This window comes from Hylobates moloch, unplaced genomic scaffold, assembly GCF_009828535.3.
Source record: "Hylobates moloch isolate HMO894 unplaced genomic scaffold, HMol_V3 SCAFFOLD_13, whole genome shotgun sequence".
In the NCBI taxonomy this organism is placed as follows: domain Eukaryota; kingdom Metazoa; phylum Chordata; class Mammalia; order Primates; family Hylobatidae; genus Hylobates; species Hylobates moloch.
The window spans coordinates 102,043,739-102,070,350 of NW_026652288.1; the positions used below are offsets into that span (position 1 = coordinate 102,043,739).

General features: G+C 37.3%; 1 protein-coding gene across 1 annotated transcript in view; it reads right to left on the reverse strand.

The window, feature by feature from the left end:
• Window positions 1-26,612, reverse strand: part of FGF12 (fibroblast growth factor 12) — a 600,621-nt gene that overhangs the window by 462,782 nt on the left and 111,227 nt on the right. The gene's annotated exons all lie outside the window — the stretch shown is intronic.

The following is a 26,612-nucleotide window of genomic DNA, read 5'->3' on the forward strand; positions in this document are numbered from 1 at the left end:
ATGAAATCCCCCAAACTCACTGAATGGCACTAATCGAAGTAAGGTCCCCTGGCAATCTCCTTTAGTCCCTCGCTTTACAGAAAGAGTGACTGATGCTCAGAGTACACAAATCACTTTCTTAAGGTCACACAGTAGGTGGACTTTTCAGAGAAAATGACAATTTTTAGGAGAAAGACTATGCAAGCAAGTAATATATCTTATGGAAAAAGGAGAAGAGGGAAGCATAGTGATGGTTCAGCACCTGTGAGAGAAACTCTTATGTCCCTTCTCTACCAAGATGGAGTTTGGTATTGTTTTTACTACTACATGGATGAGAAAAAAATGATCTTGGGAGATTTTTTTTAATTGCTCAAGGCCACTGGACTCTAAAGTGGTAGAATGGGGATTCCAACCTTGGTTCTTCTCTCTCAAGGTCCTTTGCTCTTTCCACCCTACCACTGTATTTAACCTAAAACTCAGGCTTCAGGTATCAAATTCATGCATAAATGAGTGTAAAACTAGACACCATAGTGATTCATTCTAGAACCAGTATATGTATGGAACCAGGGAAATATGTAAAATCAGAACACAGATAAAGAGAAAAGTTTCAAACCATGAAAAAAATTTGTAAAGCCTAAACTGCCTTGCACATTGTCATACTTTATAGATAGTTAATTCATTCAGAAAACATACATAGTTCTCAGGAAATTAAATTCCTACATTTCGAATTCATTTATCCCTATTTTTTTGTGAACGTATCAGTAGAACTGCAGATAATCAGAAAGATTTATGAACACTTGAAGGTTTTCCTTTTTAGCAGGAAAACAATATTTTTCAGCAGAACAAATAAATGAAATTATGTAGATAAGTATTTATTCTGAATCAAAAACCCCACAGAACTCAAATGCTGCACAAAAATTATCAACAGAAATTATTTCTACATCCATCTTTAAAACAAATGACTTCCTTTTGCTTCAAGGCCAAAGATGGAGGTTTGGGTCACAATTACTCATGTTCCACTCCTCTCTGTACCACACATCTAGCAGATAATCACATGGACCTTGCCACATTTTCTTGAATTATGGATTTTGTGAAGTACAGACTTCTTGGCCTTAGACTTTAAACCTCTTGAAAGTGGCACCATCAACTTCAGTTTCTGTCCCAATAAAACAAACAAAAAACAGCTCCAGCCACAGTGATGACCTGAGAGCTTGCTGTTATTGACATAAACCTTGTTCTGCTCCCCCTTTGCTCACACAGTTCTCTGAATAGTTCTCTCTCTCCATATTCCTCCCATGCATATCACTTTCTAACAAAACACCAAACTGTCTATGTTTCCTCAAGGGGCCTTGCCTTCCTCAGCCCAATCAGATCACCTCTCTTCATTTTCTATTCATATGCTTTGCTATCTCGTATTGGAAACACGTAGTGTGAGTCTAAGATAAAGTCAGTGAAGAAGGCGGTATCTATGGAGACCAGGCAAAACCCAGTTCCTTCATAGGCACAATCGGACCAAAGCAGCAGTGTTGCTCTAAGAAGTGTCTTCTATCCGTCTTCTACTTGAGTGCTTCTGGGGATTGGAGGTTTCTAATTAGCCCTTTTGATGACCAGTTAGAGCACTCTTACGTACATTTTTTAAAAATAGAGACTCAATTTGTCATCATGAGAGAATCTTTCACTTCTGGACATGCTCGGCTCCCAGTTTTAATGCCTTAAACAGCTGCAAGTGAAGGAAAAGAGAAGAAATGATCAAAGTGCTTATTATTTTTCCTAAAGGACTAAACCAGAAAGTAGCTAAGTGGTGGCACTGAGGAAAACGAGGCAGGAAATAAGCTGGTTGTGGCTTATTTATAATCTGGTTCCAATGGAGTTCAGGCCAAGGCCCATCAAGCCCTTTACCCCCAGCAAGGCCCTACAGTGGGCTCAGGCTGCAGTCATCTTTCTCATGCATCGTTTACTCATAAGGCACAAAGATATTGAGTTCCCAGTATAAGCAAGGCATTGTGCCAGACACTGAGGTGAGTGACAGGAAAGAGGATGGTACAGCTGGAAATGCATAAGTGGCAATAGAAAGTCCACCATGTTTAGAATTAAAGGAACTGTAATTATTTTCTGCACAAGCCCTTCACGTTATAGATGGAGAATCTTAAGACTTTGGGGAAGGATGGGTGGAGGGGTATGGGTAGAGGGAAAGCTGGGACTAGATTATTCCTACCACAAATACAATTGGAAGCTAAGCATTTTTTTTCCTTTTTTGCCACAGTACCTAATCTCAGTGGTTTAGCCAGAAAAAAAAATTATAAGAAAAACTACTTATAAGTGACTATTCTTGCTACTCTGTTTTGCTACAGCCTGTGTAGACAATAAAAATAGATTAGGCAGGGGAAAAAAATCTCTATTAGGACAAGTAGCCCTGTATACCTGGATACTTTTATCTAGTTCAAAATTCTAGAATTATAATTGCTCCCCATTGAACTCGGGCCTGATGGAGTAAACAGACATTTTGTCTGAAGTTGTTTTATCAGTGTTGTCTTGTTGACGAAGACTGCACGCATTTTATAAAGCTCCGTTGGGATAAACCCTCCTCTTTGGGAGAAGAGATTATGTCTTCGTTATTTGCCCCTGTCTTTGCTGGTGTACCCTGTAGCACATTTCAAACCACCTGGTTCTAGGTTTTGGAATCCAATCTTATTTGTCTACTGCCACCATCATCTCTGACCCTGTCACGGGTCCTGGTAAAGTGGTATTTGCAAACTGTGTCCTCCTGATCCTAGTCACAGATCCTTCTTTTCTGCTGATTTTTTCCCCTCCTATCGTTGTTTCTTTCTTAGGGTTATGGGAAACTTTTAGTTGTTCCCCATGCGGGATGCATAGGAATTTGAGAAGCAACACTCTTGTCCATCTTCCCAAGCTCCTCACCCAGTTGTTGCTCCTCTACCATCATAATATCATGCAGGATGCAGGATACTCCACAGGGCTCATAGTTGTCCTTACAGGAAAAACAAAACAAAAACAAAACCTCTGCTCCAGAATCCCCTCAAATTTCTCCAACGGTCTCCATCTTCCCTTTATCTGCAGAGCTTGGTATCAAGCAAAGGAAAGAGGGGTTGAGCATTTCATGGGGACTCAGCACACCTCAGCTCAACGCATAGCTTCTCTAGTGCTACTTCCCGCCCATTAGGCACAAAATTGTCTCCTTTGATGTCACATGATTCTGACTGACTATGATAAATACATACAGAAGCTGATAATTCCTCACCTGCCTGCCATTACAATTGATGGTCTGAGCCACCGTCATCCTCCACCTGTACTACTGTGATTGCCATCTCACTGGTCTATGAGGAGGCAATATCCCTCTTCTGGTTCTCTAGAATCTATATTCAGAACAGCAGCCATGTGATCCCTTTAAAATGCAAGTTACATAGCATCACTCTTCTGTTCCGCAAAATCCTTCATTGGTTTTCCCTTCATTCTTAATAAAATCCAAAGCTCTGATATTGACCCAGGAAGCCCTATATTATCTGCCCTTCCTGCCTCCTCTCTAACACTCTGCTCTGCGGCCTCAGGCCTCTGCATAAGCTGTCCCCCTTGCTTAGACTCCAGATATCTTTTTCCTCACTGCCTTCAGGTCTGGTCGACTGCCATGCATCTGCGTGACCTTCTTCCCTCATGATCATACATAGAATAGCAACCCTACGCCCTCAGTGACCCTCTTCTCCTTCTTTCTGCCTCTTCTTCCCACGGCACTTATTATCACCTGACATACTATTTGTTTATTTGCTGATACATGTTCAATTCCACCCATTGGAACATAAACTCCATGAGAACACGTTATTTTGTTTGCTACTGAATACCCAGTGTCTGGCACTTTATAGATACTCAATAAATAATTGTAGGATGAGTGAATGAATGAATGAACAAATTCTAAATTGGAAGTTCACCAAACTTTGAATCTTTATTAGCAAAGTCAATCTTTGGAACAAAACAAACAAACAAACCAAAAAACAATCTCACAAGAAGCCTGCACTGGGTTTCAAAACTATTTTTTCTGCGGTGCACTTTTAAAAGTTCATTTTTCAATTCAAAGCTAGGCATTGATTTCTTTGTTCTGGGTTGCTTCTGCCTTCCCTCTGAGGCTTGAAAGATACTGACTCAAATGGTAGAAGGCTCTGGAACAAAGGAAAAACCAGAAAAAAAAATCCTCTTTTTATAAAAATCCTCAAATTGCATTACTCTGCCTAAGAATATTGTAATAAGGATTTAAATGGTTTTGGTCTTACTTTGTCTAGACACTTTCATTCTTAGTCTTGCCGTGAATTGCTTAAATATTAAGAGGGTAAGCAGCTTGTCTGTTAAAGTTATGCAAAAAGAGCAAACCTGCTGAAATTTTCTGAAGAACATAGTGGAGCTGAGGCTTGAAATGTCTGGTAAGGACATTTGAACAGGAGACTGCCTATTTTCAAAAGTTGTATAACAGGCTTTAATAGTGAAACACGGGGTGCATAACTGGACACAATGGATAAAATGAGTAGAATGAGTGTCATCACATGATAAATAGGCTATTTTTAGAGTACACACATTCAATAATGATTTATACCTGGTTTGCAAGGTGGCAATCCACAGTTGCCAGTCCTCAAGCACACTTTATTTAGACTATATCTATTAAAGAAAAAATTTCACATATAAATCCTGATCTCGGTTTTCCTTTAAAAGTAGAAGGTCTGCCGCACTTGCTCGTTAAGAAAAAATCATCCAGGCCTTGGAGATAAGACAAAGGGACTACGGCATGCTCATTCAATCATAATAGAATATTGTCTACAAAATCTGCTGCTATGGTTTGGAAATGTCCCCCAAATTTCATGTGTTGGAAACGTAACCCCCAAATTCATACGTTGATGGCTTTTGGAGATGAGGCCTTTGGGAGATAATTAGGATCGGATAAGGTCACCCAGAATTGGGCCCCCACGATGGAATTGGTGGTTTTACAAGAAGAGCAAGAGAGTCCTGAGCTGACATGCTCTTGTCCTTTCACCATGTGATATTTTCTGCCATGTTATGATGCCGTAAGAAGGTTCTCACCAGACTCAATACCTCAGTCTTAGACTTCCTAGTCTCCAGAACTGTAAGAAATAAATTTCTTTTATTTATAAATTGCCAAATCTGTAATATTCTGTTATAGCAATAGAAAATGGACTAAGATACCTGCCTAAGATTTATACAGTTGTCCAGTCCCTAGACTCTAGTGACGCAGTATTGTTAGATTTACTGTGTACTATTGATTAGAGTTAAAAGTCTATAAAGTTAGATGCCAACTTGTAGAAGATTGAGTGATTGTAAATTATTTTTGTACAATAAAATAAATAACTCCATAGATAACAGTTTGGTTTCCTTGTAGGGTATTAACCAATTTTTTAAGTAACTTTATCTTCTCTCGGTATTCTTATTTCTGTTGACTGTATAAATATTCCAGCCTCTCATTTTCTCCTTTGAACCAGCTGTCATCTTACTAAATTCTTATTATGAGTTAAATTAATCTTTGACACATTCACTATATATTTGTAAAACAGTCATGTTTTCTTTCATCTTTTGGAAAATTATATTTGGAGCTGCTTCACATTCCTAAATGGCAACCTATGTCTAGAATAATCACTAGCTGCTCCCATTAAGCAAGGGCAGCTCTCCAATTCAACACAATTTCCTCCTCCCACTCCTGATAATCTTATTCCCAGTCCTTTCCCTCATTCATGTGTCCTTCTTGGCCTCGGTGAGCCTTTGAGTTCTTAACGTCTGACTTATACCTTGAGGTTTTAATAGAGGAGTGGTTCTTACTCTTGAACATGTATGAGAATCTCCAGGAGGGCTTATTAAAACACAGATTGCTGGGCTACACCCCAGAGTATCTGACTCAGTAGGCCTGGGGTGAGACTCAAGAATTCACATTTCTAACAATTTCTCAGATGATGCTGATGTTGCTAGTACAGGGACCACACTTGGAGAATCATTGTTGTAGTAAGTGGTAGGCTTTGAACTTGGTCTTGGTAGATTAGAAGGCATTTTCCACTGTAACAGCATGACAAGTTGAATGCAAGACATAGTAAAGTAAGACTTATTTTTTAAAAACTTTGAAAGCCAGGCACAGTGGCTCACACCTATAATCCCAGTACTTTGGGAGGCTGAGGCGGGTGGATTATTTGAGCTAAAGTTAAAGATCAGCCTGACCAACGTGGTGAAACCCTGTTTCTACCAAAAATACAAAACTTAGCTGGGTATGGTGGTGCATGCCTGTAGTCCCAGCTACTTGGGAGGCTGAGGTGGGAGGATGGCTTGAGCCAGGGAGGTGGGGATTGCAGTGAGCTGATATTGTACCACTGTACTCCAGCCTAGGTGACAGGGCCAGACCCTGACTCAAAAATATAATATAATATAATATAATATAATATACTCTTAAAAAATAAATTACAACATATTAGATAATAGCATTTCTCATGATGCCTACTCGAGAATTAACTGCTGATGATATTGAAAACAATGAGTAATTTTTGTAAATTTATTAAAACATCAAGACCTTGTTCAATGACTACATTTTTTTGTTTGTCTACGTTTTAACTTCCTTGAAGGCAAGGAAATCCTAGTAGCCTCCTCAGTGCAGTGTCTAACATAGGCTAATGCTGTGCACCTGACAAACACCTAATGACTTACAATGATACATTTCTATGTATGATTGTGGTTTCCTAAGCCTTTCATATTCATTATCTCATTCAACATATACAACAATCCTGTGAGGTGAATAGGGTATGTGTATTACTCTACTTTACAGATAAATAAGCTAAGTTTTAGAGGCTTGATATGTCTTCCCTAGGATACAAAGCAAATATATGGCAAAGCCAGGGCCAGCAATTGATCTTTAATCTTGCTCACCAGGATTACTTACTGACACACAATGAAAACTAGATTAAAAATGCCATGAGGATTTAGGATAAGCTAAAAGATTCTTAGAATGCAATTGGACCCATAATACATTACTCACAAATAACAGAAAGCATCTATTTTACACACACACAATTATTTACACACGGCAGCTTTGCAGTGAATACTTGGAATGAGATTTTAAAAATAGACTCTATTCCACCCAATTAATCAGCATCGGATAGCAAGGAGGCTGCTAAACTTTCTGGCATTTAAAACTTTGTGAAGAGGAAGATAGTGTGTAGAAAGTGGGTAAATGCTGGAGTCAAACAAATCTTCATTCTGTCATTGACCAGCTATGATACCTTGAAAAAAAATCACCTTAATTCTATGAATGTTAAGTCCCTTGCCTGTAAAATAAAGTATATGTGTACGTTAAAACTTTAATCTCTAAAAAGGATTAAGCAAAAATACACGTAAAACTAAGAATGTACATACAGAGTACCTAGTCCAGGGCCTTGAGTAGTGAGAGTGCACAGTAAGAGCTAATTCCTACCCTAACTTATTGAAAGGGCAAAAGGATGTGCTAGGACTGTTAGGATTGGAACATTAAGGAACATATTGAGTGAAGTGTCATTACTCATTCCCACTAAATCCTCACAATTTTATTGAATTGTTCATGCACCAAACCATAGCATATTCCAGAGAAAGCAAATATAGGCATATTATTGCAATACAAATACAGTTTTCCATTGACTAGTACACTAGGAAATCACCAGCATGTATTAGCATCATGGCAGGTGATTTAAATGGATGTCAGGTGCAACATATTGTATTTCCATTTGACTGTTTTTGCAGTGCAGGAATCAATGAGAAAGAACAAGGCAACAGTTTGAGCCACAAAGGGGAAAAAGGAGAAAATGGAATAAATTGCCTTCACCCTAGTGCAGAAATGTACAAGTGTAAGTGGCATGAAAGGAAATATACATAATTATAGTGTGCATAGAACTGGGAACAAATGGAAAGAGTGGCTGTGTTGACTGAGAAAAAGAAGAAAAATCGGAGAAACTGGCCACTCTGCATTCCAGGCACAGGCAGATTTCATCTGCAAACAGTGCCCTGGCCAGACTTGCCAGTTATGTGTATGACAAAGCAGAAAACAAATGCACTGATTAAAGTGCTGAATTCATCCTCAGACTGAAATACAACTTACAGCACAAAAGGAGGGGGCCTAAACTGGAGATGACAATCTGGCATTTTGATGCAGACAGGCTGGGATAGATGGCATACCTGGAGTACCTAAATTCATTTTCCCTTGTGTAAATAAATGCTCATAAACTGTAAAGTGGGTAATGAAGGTTGGGTTTGTTTGGACCAGAGATGTTAGAAAACAGTCAACACTTTGTTCCCTATTGTAAGAACATAGCAGTCTCAAGTTGTACTAAGATTGACCACCCACAACTTCCCTGGTGGACATGCAGTAGCACTTCTGTGATTTGTAGTAAAATATCAGCCTTTCCTGGCAATGTGCATTACTGCATAATTGCAGATGTACTACAGTCTAACTGGTATTACAGAACTCTACTCAACTACAGTTAGAAAAGCTAATATGACACCAAATGCCCACACCACCACTGAATCACAGCAAGAGAAAAAGAAACTTCATTGTCTATGCATTATTGGAAAAGAATATTGTATACTGTCGAGGGGCTAGAGGCTGGCTTGTTCACCCTTAGCAACACTATCTGCCTTACTAGCTGGCTGATAGTTCATTGCTTGTGTAATTTACAATAATTCTGAGTGTTTATTAGTGCTAGCAAGTGTGATAAGCACGAGTAACTATGCCCCCTCCTAAAGTGCAAGGTATTCTAAAAGCTAAGATCCTTGTTTGCTCACTAGTCAAGGACATGGGAGTTTTGGGTCTTGATATTCCTTAGAGGGCCGTGTTTCTCAAACATACATATCTCATGTATACAAAGCTGCTGGAGATTTTGTTTAAATGCAGATTCTGCATCAGTAGGCCTGGAGTACAGCTAAAAGTCTGCATTTCTAAGAAAAGTCAGGTGATACCCCAGAGCACATGGCACAGCAAATAGTAGGTGTGTAAGTATTAAATGGACCAGAGTTAAATATCAAGGCACTTAGATTAAGCAACCATATTTCAAATCCAAAGAGTGGAATGGATTAGCTATACACTTTCCTCTCACTCTAAATTCCAATATACAGTTTAAGAAGACTTGGAACCAACCCAAATGCCCATCAATGATAGACTGGACAAAGAAAATGTGGCACATATACACCATGGAATACTATGCAGCCATAAAAAAGGATGAGCTTATATCCTTTGCAGGGACATGGATGAAGTTGAAAACCATCATTCTCAGCAAGCTAACACAGAACAGAAAACCAAACACCACATATTCTCACTCTAAGTGGGAGTTGAACAGTGAGAACACATGGACACAGGGAGGGGAATATCACACACCAGAGCCTGTATGGAGTGGGGGACTAGGGGAGGGATAGCATTAGAAGAAATACCTAATTTAGATCACGGGTTGATGGGTGCAGCAAACCACCACGGCACGTGTATACCTATGTAACAAACTTGCACGTTCTGCACACATACCCCAGAACTTGAAGTTTAATAATAATAATAATAATAATAATAATAATAATAATAAAGAATGTTACCTTTGGAATCCTACAGTCCTGAATTTAGGCCTTAACTTTGCAATTTACTAAATATGTGATCTTCAGTAAGTTAACTTCTCTGAATCTCATTTTTGTACCTAAAAAATGTCTCGACTACTTATATACTACCTATATTACCTGTTAAATGTTACCTACGTCAGAAGGTAGTTCTGAGAATTGAATAAAATAATGTACTTAGAATGTATACCACAGTGCCTGGCATCTGTAAGATAATAAAAATGACAACCAATATTATTATTATTGCCACTATGTAAGTATTTCCAATGACCAGTTTCGAATGTTAGCAGAAGGAAGAGAGTAATTTTAATGGTGGGAAGATTTACTCATTTATTAACTAATAAATATTTATTGAGGACTTTTCTGAGACAATCATAGTCTAGCACTGAGGATACGACATTTAAAAAGTAAGAAAATGACTGTGCTTTCATGCAGCTGTCATTCTAGAGGGAGAAAAAAATAAATAATGAAACATGTAAATAATACAAATAGTGATATATATGTTTTAAAAATAAAGTATCCAACTATATGACATTATAGGAAAAAAAAGTGTGGAGATAGTAAAATTAGTGGCTAGTCTAATACAATCCCATTTGTTTATATTTACTTTTGTTACCTGGATTTTGAGGTCTTATTCATAAACTCCTTTCCCATGCCAGTGTCCTGAATTGTTTTCTCTATGTTTTCTTCTAGTAGTTTTACAGTTTCAGGTCTTATATTTCAGTCTTTGATTCATTATGAGTTGATTTTTGTGTAGGAAGAGAAGCAAGGATCTAGTTCCATTCTTCTGCATATAGTTATCCAGTTTTCCCAGCATTATTTATTGAAGAAATTGTCCTTTCCACAATGACTGTTCCTGGTGCCTTTGTCAAAAATTAAATGTTGGCTGTAGATATGTGGATTAATTTCTGGGCCCTGTTGTCTGTTCCATTGGTCTATGTGTCTGTTTTTATAACAACACCATGCTATTTTAGTTACTACAGCTTTGTAATATATTTTGAAGTCTGGTAGTGTGATGCCTTCAGCTTTGTTTGTTCTGCTCAGAATCGTTTTGGCTATTTGGGGTCTTTTGTGGTTCCATACAAATTTTATGATTAAAAAAATCCTGTGAAGAACATCATCGGTATTTTGATAGAGATTTCACTGAATCTGTAGATTGCTTTGGGTAGTATTAAATAACCAACAAAGTGAACAGGCAACCTATAGAATGAAATAAAATATTTGCAAACTATTCATACAACAGAATATTAATGTCATGAAACTCAAACATCTCAACAGCAAAAAACAAACAATTCAATTTAAAAATGGGCAAATGAACTGAAAAGACATTTCTCAAAAGAAGATATGCAAATGGCAAAAAAATACATGAAAAAAATGCTCAACATCACTAATCCACAGGGAAATGCAAATCAAAACCACAATGAAGTATCACCTCACCCCAGTTATAATAGCTGTAGTCAAAAATACAGAAAATAACAAATGCTGGCAGGGATGCAGAGAAAAGGTTACTCTTATACGCTGTTGGTGAAAATATAAACTCATACCACTGCTATGGAAAACAGCATGGAGGTTCCTCAAAAAACTACAAATAGAACTACTGTATGACCCAGCAATCCTACTACTGGGCATACATCCCAAGGAAGGGAAATTAGCAATATCAAAGAGACATCTGCACCCCATGTTTATTGCAGTACTATTCACAAGAGCCAAAATACGGAGTCAATCTAGGTGTCCAACAACTGATGAATGGATAAAGAACATATGATATAAATACACAATGAAATACCATTCAGCCATAAAAAATAATAAAATCTGTCATTCACAGCAACATGGATGGAACTGGAGGGCATAACATTAAATGAAATAAGCCAGGAATAGAAAGTTAAAGTTCTCAATCATATGTAGAAGCTAAAAAAGTTGATCTCGTAGAAGTTAAAAGTAGAACAGAGAATACTACAGGCTGGGAAGAGTAGGGGTACAGGGGAAATAGGGAGAGATCTGTTAAAACATAAAAATTACAGCTAGATAGGAAGAGTAAGTTCTAGTGTTCCATACCACTGTAGTGTGATTATAGTTAATAATAATATGTAGTTTCAAATAGCTACAAGGAGGATATTGAATGTTCCCAACACAAGAAAATGATAAATGTTTGAGATAATGGATATCTTAATTACTCTTCTCTGATCATATACATTACATGTATTGCAAAATCACAATGTACCCCCACAGATATGTACAATTATTATAGGTCAGCTTAGAAAAGAAAAAAAAAAAGTCACTGGTTGCTAGGGGTTAGTGAAGATGGGGAGATCAATCGGCAAAGCACAGAGGACTTTAAGCACAGTGAAACTACAGTCATCCCTCAGTATTCCTGGGGGACTGGTTCCAGAACCCCTGTGGATACCAAAATCCACATACGATGGTGTAGTATTTGTATATCACCTGTAAACATTCTCCCATGTACTTCAGATCATCTCTAGATTCTTTATAATACCTACTACAATGCAAATACTATGTAAATAGTTGTTATACAATATTTTTCAGGGAATAAGGAAAAGAAAAGAAGTCTGTACATATTCAGTATAGACAAAACTGTCCATTTTTTTTTAAGTGTTTTTGTTTCACAGTTGGTTGAATCCACAGATGTAGAACCCATAAGTATGGAGGGCTGACTGTATGCTGCATGTTACTATAAAGGTGGATACATGTCATTAAACGTTTGTTTAAACTGATAGAATGTACAACACCTAGAGAGAACCCTAATGTAAACTACGAACTTTGGATGATAATGATGTGTCAATGGAGGCTCACAAATTGTAACAAATGTCTTATTCTGGTTTAAGATGTTGATAGTGGGGAGATTGTGTATGTGGTGAGAGGGAGAGGATATATAGGAACTTTCTGCTCGATTTTCCTGAGAACCTAAAATGGCTCAAAAAATAAAGTCTATTATTTAAGACATAAAAAATTAGTAAACAAACAAATAAATAATACTAAAGGGGATAGATTACAGCTGGCTGGGTTATGGGTAAGGTGAGGGGTATTTGAGACATCATGGTCAGGGAAGTTCCTTCCCAGGAGGTGGTATTTGTGCAAAACCTAAAAAATGAGAAGGAGCCAACTAAGCAAATCCTTCCACCACCTTATCCATCAAATTCTATGTTGATGATTATACGTCTTCTCAGAGCTGTGAAGTGTAGTTGAATTATGCTGATAAGAAGTGTTCACTCTCAGGAGTGTACAAGTTGCTACCACAGTGTGTATGCAACTGTTTCTAAACAGCAAAGTTTCAATAGATACCTGTTAAGGAAAAGATCTATGATACCACTGTGTGACCCAGGAAAACATTGCTGTTTATGAGTATCTGGCACTTCTAATTAAATTAGTGCACAAAGGCCCCCAAAAAAACCCCAGAAAAACACAGGTCAGTATCCCTGATTAAGATAAATGCAAAAATCCTCATAAAAATACTAGCAAACCAAATCCAGCAGCACACAAAAAGTCAATTTATTATGATCAAGTAAGCTTCTTTCCTAGGAGGCAAGGTTGGTTCAACATATGAAAATCAATAAATATGATTCTCTCTATAAATAGAATTAACAAAAACCATACGATCATCTCAATAAACACAGGAAAAGCTTTCAATGAAATTTAACATCTCCTCATGATTAAAACCCGCAGGAAACTAGGCATCAAAGGAACATATCTCAAAATAATAAGACCCTCTATGACAAACCTATAGCCAACATCATATGAGTAGGTAAAAGTTGGAAGCATTCCCCTTGAAAACTGGAACAAGACATGATGTCCACTGTCACCACTCCTATTCAATATAGTGCTGGAAGTCCTAGCCAGAGCAGTCAGGCAAGAGAAAGAAATCAAAGGCATCCAAATAGGAAAATAAGAAGTCAAATTATATCTCTTTGCTGACAATCTGATTCTATGCCTAGAAAACATTAAAGACTCTGCCAAAAGGTTCCTGGAACTGATTAATTACTTCAGAAAAGTTTTAGGATACAAAATCAATGCACAAAAATCAGTAGCATTTCTGTACACCAGTAATGTTCAAGCTGAGAGCCAAATCAAGCACAGAATTCCATTTACAATATCCACAAAAAAATAAAGTAAAATACCTGGGAATGTATCAGGGGAACCTGCCCCAAATAGTTCAATGTAGGTTCTTTCTATTTTCCATAAGTGTCAGCTGGCTGAGAAATAAAGAGAAAGAGTACAAAGAGAGGGATTTTACAGCTGGGGGTGCCAGGGGTGACATCACATAGCGGTAGGACCATGATGCCCACCCAAGCCTCAAAATCAGCAGGTTTTTATTAAAGATTTCAAAAGGGGAGGAGGTGTCTGAACAGGGGGTAAGTCACAAAGATCACGTCCTTCAAAGGGCAAAAAGCAGAACAAAGATCACATGCTTCTGAGCAAACAGGACAAAGGGCAAAAGGCAGAACTCCTGATAAGGGTCTATGTTCAGTGGTGCACATATTGTCTTGATAAACATCCTAACAGAAAACAGGGCTCGAGAGCAGAGAACTGGTGAGCAGAGAACTGCATGAAAGCACCGGTGACCAAAAATTTACCAGGATGGAGTTTCCCAATCCTAGTAAGCCTGAGGGTACTGCAGGAGACCAGGGTGTATCTCAGTCCTTATCTCAACCACATAGGACAGACATTCCCAGAGCTGCCATTTATAGACCTCCCCCCAGGAATGAATTCCTTTCCCAGAGTTTTGATAGCAATATTCCTTGCTAGGAAAAGAATTTAGTGATATCTTCCCTACTTGCACGTTCATTTTTAGGCTCTCTGCAAGAAGAAAAATATGGTTCTTTTTGCCTGCACGTGCAGGCAGTCAGACTTTATGATTGTCTTCCCTTGTTCCCTAAAAATCGCTGTTATTCTGTTCTTTTTCAAGGTGCACTGATTTCATGTTGTTTGAACACACATGTTTTACAATCAATTTGTACAATTAACACAATTATCACAGTGGTCCTGAGGTGACGTACATCCTCAGCTTACAAAGATAACAGGATTAAGAGATTAAAGTAAAGACAGGCATAAAAAATTATAAAAGTATTATTTGGGAACTGATAAATGTCCATGAAATCTTCACAATTTATGTTCCTCTGCCTCAGCTCCAGCTGGTCTCTCCGTTCAGGGTCCCTGACTTCCCACAACAGGAATGCATCTAATCAAGGAACTGAAAGATTTCTACAAGGAGAACTATAAACTACTGCTGAAAGAAATCATAGAAGACAGAAACAAATGAAAAAGCATTCCATGCTCATGGACTGGAAGAATCAATATTGTTAAAATGGCCATACTGCCCAGAGCAATCTACAGATTCAATGCTATTCCTATTAAGCTACCAATGTCATTTTTTACAGAACTAGAAAAAACTATTCTAAAATTCATACGCAACCACATAAGAGCCTAAATAGCAAAAACAATCCTAAGCAAAAAGAACAAAGCCAGAGGAATCACATTACCCAACTTTAAACTATGCTATAAGGCTATAGTAACTAAAATAGCATAACATGGGTACAAAGTAGACATGGACCAATGGAACAGAGTAAAGAACTCAGAAATAAAGCTGCACACCTACAATCACCTGATCTTCAGCAGAGTCAACAAAAACAAGTAATAGGGAAAGGATTCCCTATTTAATACATGGTGCTAGGATAGCTGGCTAGCCACAATAAAACTGGGCCCCTGTCTTTCATGATATACAAAAACTCAAGATGAATTAAAGATTTCAGTGTAACACCTCACACTGTAAGAATACTAGAAGAAGGTTGGGGGTGGTGGCTCACACGTTGAATTCCAGCACTTTGGGAGGTAGAGATAGGCAGATCATGAGGTCGGGAGATCAAGACCATCCTGGCCAACATGGTGAAACCCTGTTTCTACTAAAAATACAAAAATTAGCTTGGTGTAGTGGCACACGCCTGTAGTCCCAGCTACTTGGGAGGCTGAGGCAGGCAGGAGAATCTCTTGAACCTGGGAGGTGGAGGTTGCAGTGAGCCAAGGTTGCACCACTGCACTCCAGCCTGGGGACAGAGGGAGACTCCATCTCAAAAAAAAAAAAAAAAAAAAATCCTAGAAGAAAACCTAGGAAACACTATTCTGTACATTGGCTTGGCCTTGGGAAAGAATCTATTACTAAGTCCTCAAAAGCAAGTGGAATTGACAAGTGGAACCTAATGAAACCTAAGAGCTTCTGCACAGCAAAACAACTAACAACAGAGTAAACAGACAACCTACAGAAAGGGAGAAAACATTCACAACCTATACATCCACCAAAGGTCTAATATCTGGAACCTATAAGAAAGTTAAACAATTGAACAAGCCAAAAACAAATAATCTCATTTTAAAAAGGCCCAACAAAAACAGAAAAATACAGATGCAAAAGACATGAACACACACACTTCTCAAAAGACATACAAGCAGCTAACAAACACGAAAAAAATGTTCAACATCACTAATCATCGGAGAAATGAAAATCAAGACTACAATGAAATACCATCTCACAGCGGTCAGAATGGCTATTATTAAAAAGTTAAAACGCAATAGATGTTGGTGAGCTGTAGAGAAAAGGGAATGCTTATAAACTGTTGGTGGGAATGTAAATTAATGTAGCCACAGTGGAAAGAAGTTTGGAGATTTCTCAAAGAACTTAAAAGAGAATTACCATTCAACCCAGCAATCCCCATTACTGGATATATATTCAAAAGGAAATAAATTATTCTGCCAAAAATACACATGCACTCATATGTTCATCGCAGCACTATTCACAATAGCAAAGACATGAAATCAACCTAGATGTCCATCAATGGTGGACTGGATAAAGAAAATGTGCCACATATACACTGTGGAATACTACGCAGCCAAAAAAAAAAACAAAATCGTGTCCTTTGCAGCAACATGGATGCAGCTGGAGATCATTATTCTAAGCAAATTAATGCATGAACAGAAAATCAAATACTGCATGTTCTCACTTATAAATGGGAGCTAAACATTGGGTGCTCATGGACATATAGACGGCCATAACTGACACTTAGGACTACCAGAAAGAGGAGGGAGAAAGGGAGTGCAGGGGTTGAAAAACTAACCATTGTGTATTATGTTCGGTACTTGGGTGATGGGATCAGCTGTACACCAAACCTCCCAAACCTCAGTATCACACAATATACCCAGGTAACAAATATGCACATGCACCCCCTGGATCTAAAATAAAAGTTGAAATTTAAAATAATAATAATAAATTAGTGCACATTAATAATCACTGTTCACTAGGCACTGATTTATGTGCCATGTACTTGATTCTCATTACTTCATTGATCATCACAGAGAATCTTGTAACATCGATATGGTTATTTTCCTGTTACACGGGAAGAAACAAGGCTTAAGGGGTTAAGTAAGCTGTCCAAGGTCATACAGTTATTTAAAAGCAGCACAAGGATTTGAACCTGGATCTGTTCTATTCTCAAGTCTGGGCTGTCAAACAGCTTCCAACTGGGAATTCCCCGCTCTGCACCTCCAGTAAACTTCAGTCTTCCCCCTGACTCCCGGGTATAAATCCCCCTCTTCCAAACAGCGTGAAATATCTTAGAGTAATTGCAGCAGCATGTTGAGTAAGCCAGGTGAATACAAATGTTTATTACTGGAACTTCATAAGAATGCAGAGACAGCTTCAAGGACAACCCCCTCCCCCAACACACACGCAGGTACACACACCCATTCAGTCACAGTTTTACCATTTATGCTCTGACTGATTCTCTGTAACTTTTGAAATGTTTTCACTGTTGTTTATTTAACAACTACAACCAGAGTCATTAGCCATTGACTATTGCACATAAGAGGCTTGCTATTTGACTAAAGTTGGACAAAAACCCACATCAAGCTGCCACATCCTGCAGCAGTTCCCATGAAATCCACCTTATCCAGGAAACCCCACGTGTTCAGGAGCAGCATCAGAAAGCAGTTCTGCTGAGCAAAGAAGAGAGGAGCACAGAGAGAAGGTGCTTCAACACCACAGAAAGAAAATTGAGGCCTGGCGTAAGGAAGAAGGAAGAATGTGGTGGTATTTGGAGTTAGTGGAAGAGGAGGAGTTTCAGGGGTGTCAGACCTGAGTTTTCATCCTGATTTCCACTAGAGCTTCTGTTAACTAGAGCTTTAGTTTCTTTATTACATGCTGATAGTAGTGCCAGGGTGAAGGGAAGACTAAATATGATGGCAATGCCATTACAAATGCCTGACATATAGCACGCTTTCAAAAATATGCCAGTTCCTTTGTTGGAGTAAAAGGTCTTCTTCATTTCTAATTGGCTGTTTTAAAAATATGATGATTATTACTCTTGTTACTCTGATGCATGATTCACTAATTTTATTTAAGCTCCCCATGTATTTCAATAGAACTTTGACAATTTTTTAAAAAGGACATGAAAAGTTCGTTGGTGGAAATTTTCTTGTCAGCTCCCTTCGTTTCACCGTGAGCAAATAAAAATAGTTAACACACCCAGAGAACACTGAAAGTTAAAAAAAAAAAAAAAAAGGAATAGTTAACATTCCCTGGGCACTTACTTTGAGCCAGTCCCTCTTCTGACTGAATTCTGCATCACAACAACCAGTTAGGAACATGCCCTTGCCATTATTGTGCCCACTTTACAGATGAGAAAACTGGATCACTGAGGCCATTGTTAAGTGAAATAAGCCAGGCACAGAAAGACAAACTTCGCATGCTCTCGCTTATTTGTGGGAGCTAAAAATTAAAACATTCGAACCTCATAGAGCTAGAAGGTAGAATGATGGTTACCAGAGGTTGGGAAGGGTGGTAGGGGCAGTGGGAAGTGATGACAGTTAATGGGTACAAAAATATAATTAGAATGAATAGGATCTAGCTTTTGACAGCACAGCGGAGTGACTACAGTCAACAATAATTTATTGAACATTTAAAAATAACTAAAAGAGTATAATTGGAACATTTGTAACACAAAGAAATGATAAATGTTTGAGGTGATGGATATTCCATTTACCCTGATGTGATTATTATACATTGTATGCCTGTATCAAAATATCTCATGTGCTCCATATATATACACCTACAATATACCTACAAAAATTAAAAATTAAAAAAGGAGAGGAATATGTACCAAATTTGACAAACTATCCCCTTATAAGGAGCCATCAGCACACGCAGACCCTCCCTTTTAAATTTATACAGAATTTAGTCTCCTATGGCAGAATCTTCTCATATTTCAGGTCAGATAAACAGTGTGTATTAGGCAGGGCCCAGAACACCCAACAGATAGAAAAAGCTGCAAACTCCTTCTGGCCTTCCGAGAAGATGCTTTTACATCTAGAAGCCGATGATTTCATTATTGCTACTTTACTGTGAACCTCAAAATTGCTGACAGTTAAATAATTCAGCCCTCTGGGAAAATCCAGCTCCCAGTTTTAAGTCTCTAACCCTTATGCCAATTTGATAAGCAGCAGAGAGAGACATAACATGACTCTTTAGGTTGTTCTAAATTTACCAGCTCCGAAATATTTAATGCAGAAGAAGTGCACGGTCAGTTCCACATATTCTGGCACTTAACCAGCTTAGTGAGGCAGGCTTAAAGAGGAGGATACTAAAAAAGGCATTTGGCTGAGCTATAATGGGCATCCAGCTTAAGGGACAGAATCTGTAGTTAGCTAACTTTGGAAATTCTGTGTTCCTTCTGGATAAAGCTGTGATCATTCTCTTCTTCCTCTAGATTCTTCTTAATGACAGGGGTTCAATAGGTCAAATAAACTAAAATTCTGTAAACTCTCCATATTTGTTATATAAGCCTGGTGTCTTGATTCTGGACAGTAGTCATACCCTCTATCCAGCTAACTGTGTTACATGCTGAATAGATGATGCACACCCAGGCCTTGACCATAATTGATCAGACGCCATACAACACAGATTTTCCTGAAGCCAATCATAAATGGGGGGTGAAGCGTGTGAAAAGGCTGCATTTGCAGGACTGCTTCTCCCACTCTCCAGATATACTTTGGCTTATGATTGTTGGTTCTTATAGTGCTGGGAAGCACCCAAACCAGGGTAGGAGGGAGGGATCATGAATATGGAAAAGAGATACTGCCTTATACGGCTGTTGCCTAAGTTAGTGTGTTGAACGCTGGCTTGAGACATTGCATGTCTGTTCTTAAGATGCCAGCAAGCATCATGAAGTCAACAATTCTTAATATCTTGCAAGTAAGCTTGTTCTTCTTTCATTATTACATTACTCTGAAATCTCAGGAAAGACACAGTTACTATGTTAGGGGCAAGCTGCTGGGAGGCCAAGAACCCGTAAAATAGTTGTTATGGCCTTGTATGTTGCAACATTCCTAATTTTTTTTTAGTGCAAAGTGTAGTCTTCTGAAACAGATTAAAAACACTCAGAAGGTCACAATTGTATTTTATACCCCTTTTAATATTTTTCTCAAAATATCAGGCACAAACCTAGGCAAAACATCTGTGTTCACTACACTTGCACACTTGACTTGGTTCAAACAGACATAGATCTTTGTCAGACCGTGTCAGCTAAAATATAATTTGATTTGTACCAGAGCATAAGCACAACTAATATTCAGCCTGATGCATGGCTGTGCCTGTTGTTTACAGTTGGCATCTGTTCTGACTGGTCTGTGCTAGGACAGGTGTAAAATATTTTAAATACATCCATGATCATTAGTATTTGCTTCCAATTTATTGTGACACTTGGTGCTACTATCATATATAACTTTTCAGTCTGTGAACATTCAATTTCCAGAGTTACTAAGGATCACAGAATCACAGAATCTCAGAATTAGAAAGAACGCTCACATTCATCTATTTCCACCCGCTGCTGGATACAGAAATCTCCTCTTCAGATTCTTTCACTTATTGGTCAGTCAGAATCCAAGCAAAAGAAGCTGAGAGCTTACTGAATGTGAATCAAATTTTCCTTTTACTTTACATTGTCTGCAATTATAAAAAGGGAAGCCATTAGAAGTGTACACTGAGCTCCAAGAAAATATGAACTGTAGTGTTGTGATGACGTATATCCAGGGAGGAAACTGTGTGTTCTCTCCAGTCTTGTTAGATTGGTCCATAGATCAAAGGGAAGATTCACATAAAATCTGGCTACTGTTTATCTCCCTTTGTTAACACCTTATTCCAAACCACAATCATCTCATCTGGATTATTGAAATTGCTTTCTGCCTGGTCTCTTCGCTACATCCATTACCTTGTTCAGTTTATTCAACATGAAAACCAGAGTGATCCTGTTAAAATGTCAGATCAGGTCACTCCTTTATTCAAAAGCCTCAACGACTTTCCATCTCTTTAAGAATTAAAGCCAATATCCATATTAGAACCTGCAAGATCTGGCTTCCCCATTTCTTCTTTGACTATCTCTTACTCCTAATACCCTGGCTATTTCTTGAATATACCAGGTGTGTGGTCATGTCTCAAAACCTCTGCTCTTGCTGTGCCCTCAGCCTGGAGAACGTTGTCACCCAAATATTCCTTCACCTCATTCCACTGTTTACTCAAATGACACCTTCTCAGCAGGGCCTAAGCTAGCCTCATTATATAAAAATTGCAGCCTCATTTATACTCCCTAGAACCGTTTCTGTTTTACTCTCCTCTTTAGCCCTTCACATGACCTTTATTTTCCTCAATTAGATTTTAACTTCTGTAAGGGCAAGAACTTTCGTCTGTTTTGTCCACGAGCATAATTCCAAAGCCTACAATAGTGTTCATTACATATTAACCACTTAATAATCAGCTATAGAAGAAAGAAAAGAAGAAATGACGGAGGGCCAGCTCCATTGCAATGCCATACGTGGAAGCTACATACCTAGAAGCTACATACCTAGAAGCTCTGCTTTCTGCTTTGCTTGTAGAATTTAAAACTCTTTAAGCCTCTGGGAAGATCAGAGTATCCTTGCAAAGCATGTGTGGCTACTTATTGGAATTATCTCTAGCTTTTAAAGCCTACATACCCAGTGGTAAGAAAAGGAGGCAGTTATCAGGGATTGCCTTTTTAATTTTGATTTTAGATCTTACTTTGATACTGTTTGCATTAGCATGTTTTAGGGGTGTATTCATTCATTCAACAAATATCTATTGAGAATCTATTATCTACAAGGTCCTTGTATCAGCCTTAAGGATATCTGAAGCTGTATTAAACATATTCTGTAAATACATAATGAAAAAGTGCACCGTCAGGCAATGGTTCTCAACCAGCTTCATAACAGAATTGCCCAAGAAACACAAAACCAAACCAACGCCTGGGGCCTGGTTTCAGAAAATCCAAAGAACAGAGGAATTCTTAAGTACTTCCCAGGTAACTGTAATATTCCCTCCAGGTTTTACTCCTGCTGTCATAGTAAAAGGATGGATACTGAAGGAGCAACAGATATAAGTGCTAGAGGAGCACGAGAAAGAGTAATGCTGTTTAGTCAGAGCTATGTTCCTCCAACTGTGTTGCAAAGGACAGTAGTCATCTGTGAAAGGTTAATAGCTGTTTTAGGTGAGAAAATAGCTCCATGTTCAAATACATTTGGGAAATTATTCATTCTCCATTTCATGGGGATTCAGTGTTTTAGGGAATCTCTGTGCACTCAAGGAGTTGAGGGAGATGAGGCAGGCATTCTAGGGAGAGTCATTGATGAGTTCAACCCTGTCAAACAGGCCTGCAGAGGCTCTGGGATTATAATCCTACTTGGGTTTCATGCCACCACATGACTCTCTATATACCCATTTATCTTAGCCATGTAGAATTGCAACCAAAGCCAGTTCTTGGCCATGAAAACAAACCAGTCACAGTAGTAGAGAAATGGCTCTATTTTTAAAGGTTTATAGTGACTGGATGAAGTATGCTCTGCTTTCCTTCTATGACCCTGGACTTTGGGTGCTCCTATCTACCTGGATTTTTTTTATATTTTCTCCACATTTTTGCACTTCTTAATTGATCAGGTTTGTATATCATTTCCTTTGTTAGCCTTTTGAAAGTAAATGAATCACTTGGAAGAGAGAGAAACCAAGTTTTGCTTTATTATGACAAACTGGGATCTGTAACACGCATCTGAATTTCATAACTGTGTTTGGCTTACGTGGTTGACTTCGTATTCAATTGATGATATTCACCTTAATTAAGGATAAATAGATAAACGGTTACTAAAAGCAAGACTGATTAAATATGTTATGATAAACCTAGATGGTGAAATACTTTCCAGAATGAGAAATGTCATGGGAAAATGGTCACCATAAAGCAAGAAAAAAATATGAGGGTGGAGGATACAAAGCTACTTATGATATAAAAAAAGACCTACAAGTGATAGCTATGAAATAACATTATTAGGGCTGTATATTTTCATCTTCTGCTTATTTTATTTCAATTCTTCTAAGCTGAATGTGTATTAATCTTAAAACATAAAAAATAACGGAAATTTAAGCCAATAACTTGTGGTGTTTTAATGAAAACCAAATAAATAGAAATCAGTTTTCCTTTATACCCCCTGTTCCAAGAAAGATGCTCCTTGCCCAAATTTTTCTCTGAGACTTAAATTGGCATAACCCTTCTGAGTTGAATGTTTCCAAAATTTTAAGGGAAAAACTAATTAATGCTGATAAAAATACTTTGGAACCACAATCTGTGGGATAGACAAATAATCCTGAAAACACAAGCTGGTGACCTTTCCCTGCTCATTTTTGTTGGTGGGAAGATGTAGGAATTACTTCTTATTTACTGCTTTTTTTTTCTGATCTGTTTTTTGTTTTGTTTTATTTTGTTTTACTTCAAAGCAAAAAGTTTTGCTGACCAGTGGAGAGCTTGTTGAAGTCAATTATTCCTTGAAGAGTTTTTGCACAATTCATTTGACGAAAATTATCTCTGAAAAGATATTTGTAACTTTATTGTATAATTTGTCCCTTATTGATCGCCTCCAAGCCCTTTCTCATTTTATTTATGAGCATTTTTATATTAATTGCTTTTATGATAGAGGAAATTGTAACAGACAACCCCTTCACGGGTATACCACAGATATCTTGCTCTGTTTTATTTTCTGGAACAGTATGATGAGAACGTGTTTGCTATAAAAATATGACACTAAAGACTAAAAGCAAAACAATATATGACTTAGTTCATTTACCTTCATCTGAATAGATTATTATATCCATGTTCTGAGAACACATAATAAATAAATCATCCAATAAAGGACTCTTCTGTAGAACAAATGCTATTTGACCTGTAGACCTTCAACACAATTTTCCAGATATTTTATAAAAATTTACAAATATTTACCAAGAGTCTTGGCATGTTCAAAGAAAAAAATAGGTATGATCAATTTTCCCAGTTAAGAGAAGTCGAAGGTGAATGATCCTAGGTACACCAAGCAAACTACCAAGACACATTCCTACTTACACTCATATTATTGGAAACATCCAAAATGAAATCTTTGATTAGTAAAATTGCAACCCTGCGTACAGGCTCAAAAATGCAAACTTTTTTCTCAGGAATTATGCACAAGATCCTAAAACATCACTTTTAAATTTACAATTGTAATAAGGCCATTAAACAAAGGAATGTAAATTAATTCATTTATCAGTGGTAAGAATGATCAAACTTGGAATGATGGATGGGTTTCTTATTGAATCCAAGTCATAAGCGCATGCTCTCCCCTGGCATCCTAGCATTTCTTGTCCTTCCCCATTGCTTCCCACTGAAGATATTGTTATTCATCTCTCCTGAACATACACTTGCTCCAGGGGTATGAGGGGTGAGAACATGTGTTCAGTGTAGCACTCTGTATAACCCTACCACAGGTCATTTTATTTCTAAATTTTTATTTCCTTTTTTTTCCCTTTAATTGCATTTAAAAATTTTTTCCTAAGGGTCAACATTTTCTATGGCTAAAACTATTTTTTTTCTTTTAAATCCTCCTTTTTTGAAACAATCTGCTACAAAGATCCTTTGCTCATCTGCCCTTATATTTCTACACGTAGACGAAAGGGAAGAGAATAAAATTAGAGTTTTAGTATTCAGAATGCTTTTAATTGGGACAAGAAGGAAGAAACCTATATCCTGCCATGGATTTTTTAACTTCTGAAAAGCTTCAGTGGTAGTCTGAAAAGGACTTGAGTCATTTCAAGAAAAAAAGAAACTATTTCTTTCAAGTTAATTTATTTAGCTTTTTCTGTATTATTCTTTAAATTTGCTTATTACCTTAAATACATGAACAGAGCATAGTGTGTTTTCTTTGTATTGCTACAGATGGTATAATTTAGATTTTTTAAAACTCTAATCCATTTTTTTCTCAGTCATACTAGACTAAATTTTAAAAGGAAACATTTCTGAAGGTGTTATTTAGTATTCTTTATGCTGTAATAGGCAAAGGAAGAACAGACAGACAGAGTTTCAGGTAACTGGCCTTTGAAAAGTGAGAGAGAGAAACGTTTTCTGTGAGTTCCTGGACTTTCCTGGTTAAGAAAAAAATCCCATCTACCGCAAACTCTAGACAGAGGAGCACTTCCAGCCTTCTAAGTACTTCACCTTCAGAATGGCCTTTACATGCTGTTTTTGTTTTATTTGTTTCCAGGGATTTTTTTCTCCATTATATCACTCTCTAAGAATTTTGATGAAAATAAAATTATCTTGACCAGATCTATTTAATACTCCAGAAGTCACAAGGAAGAGATTCTCTACACTGTCCAGATATCTACTGTGTACCCTTCATGTGTCAAGAGATCTATGGGGGACTGAGATACAGACCCCCTGGGACGGCCGCCGTCTTTTGCCTTCACGGAGTTTACAGTATTTTGTGTATCTTTCCTTTTATGACAGGAAGAAAATAATATAAACCTTTTAAAAAATCTTTAAAGAGATTATTCAATCTCAGTGTTATGCCAAGATAAACAACTAATTACACACTTTAAATGTGTGTGCTTTTTTATTCTATTAGAAGATGAAAAGATTCGAAATTGTCCCTTCTCTGTAAGTATAGAATTAAGATTTCTCATTATAAAATCACATTTTAGAGTGTTTAGAATTACTTAATAGCGAAGATCTTGAATCATCTACTAACGAATGATTTTCCTTTTCTTTCCGTGAGAATGTGTACCTCCAATTCTCCATTTCCTCACCCCTTACCAGCCCCGCCAGCCCCCATACATGCTATCCACTCCACCCAAGTGGCATTTTAATTAATGGACAAACTAAACCACCTACACATTTAAAATATATGTGTGACATGTCCATAATTTTTAACTCACCGATTCCAATTCACAGAATCCATTATAAGGAGATAATCACAGAAGTGGTCAAAATATATATACAAGAATATTCATTCCAGTGAAAGCAATAAAATGTTAAAAGCAATCTAAATGTTCGTCAAGAAGATAATGGTAAAATAAACAAAGCATGGCATGTTCTTGTGCTGGTTTGTTATGCAAGAATTAAAGCCAAAGAATATTTAACAAGATGGAAATATATGTCAGGTGATAAAAGCAGAATATGACATTGCACAGAGTCAATAACCATACTCATGTATATGTTTATATATTTCATTGATTAAAAATGAAAAAATACATCAAAATATCACATTTATCTACAAGTAATGGGATTATGGATGATTTTTAATTTCTTTGTAAATATAATCAATTATAACATTAAAAATTCTACAATAGATAATTATTAGTTTTATGCTTACAAAATTTTTTCCTTAAAATATAACACATATAACCTCAAATGTAATATACTGACAACTAATATATTTTATAGATACTTATATGTAATCAATTCCAATAGAGCAAATTTTACTGAAAAAAATTATCTTAAGTTGTATTTATTGGAATCATTGGCAAAGAAAAGAAAGTGTGCCACATTATCACAGCCTCAGAGAAGTCTCAAAATCACTTACGGTTTATTTAACTTATTTTTATTTAATTAATTAAAACAAATAAAAGTAGTATGTCTCTAAAGCATTATGATCTACAA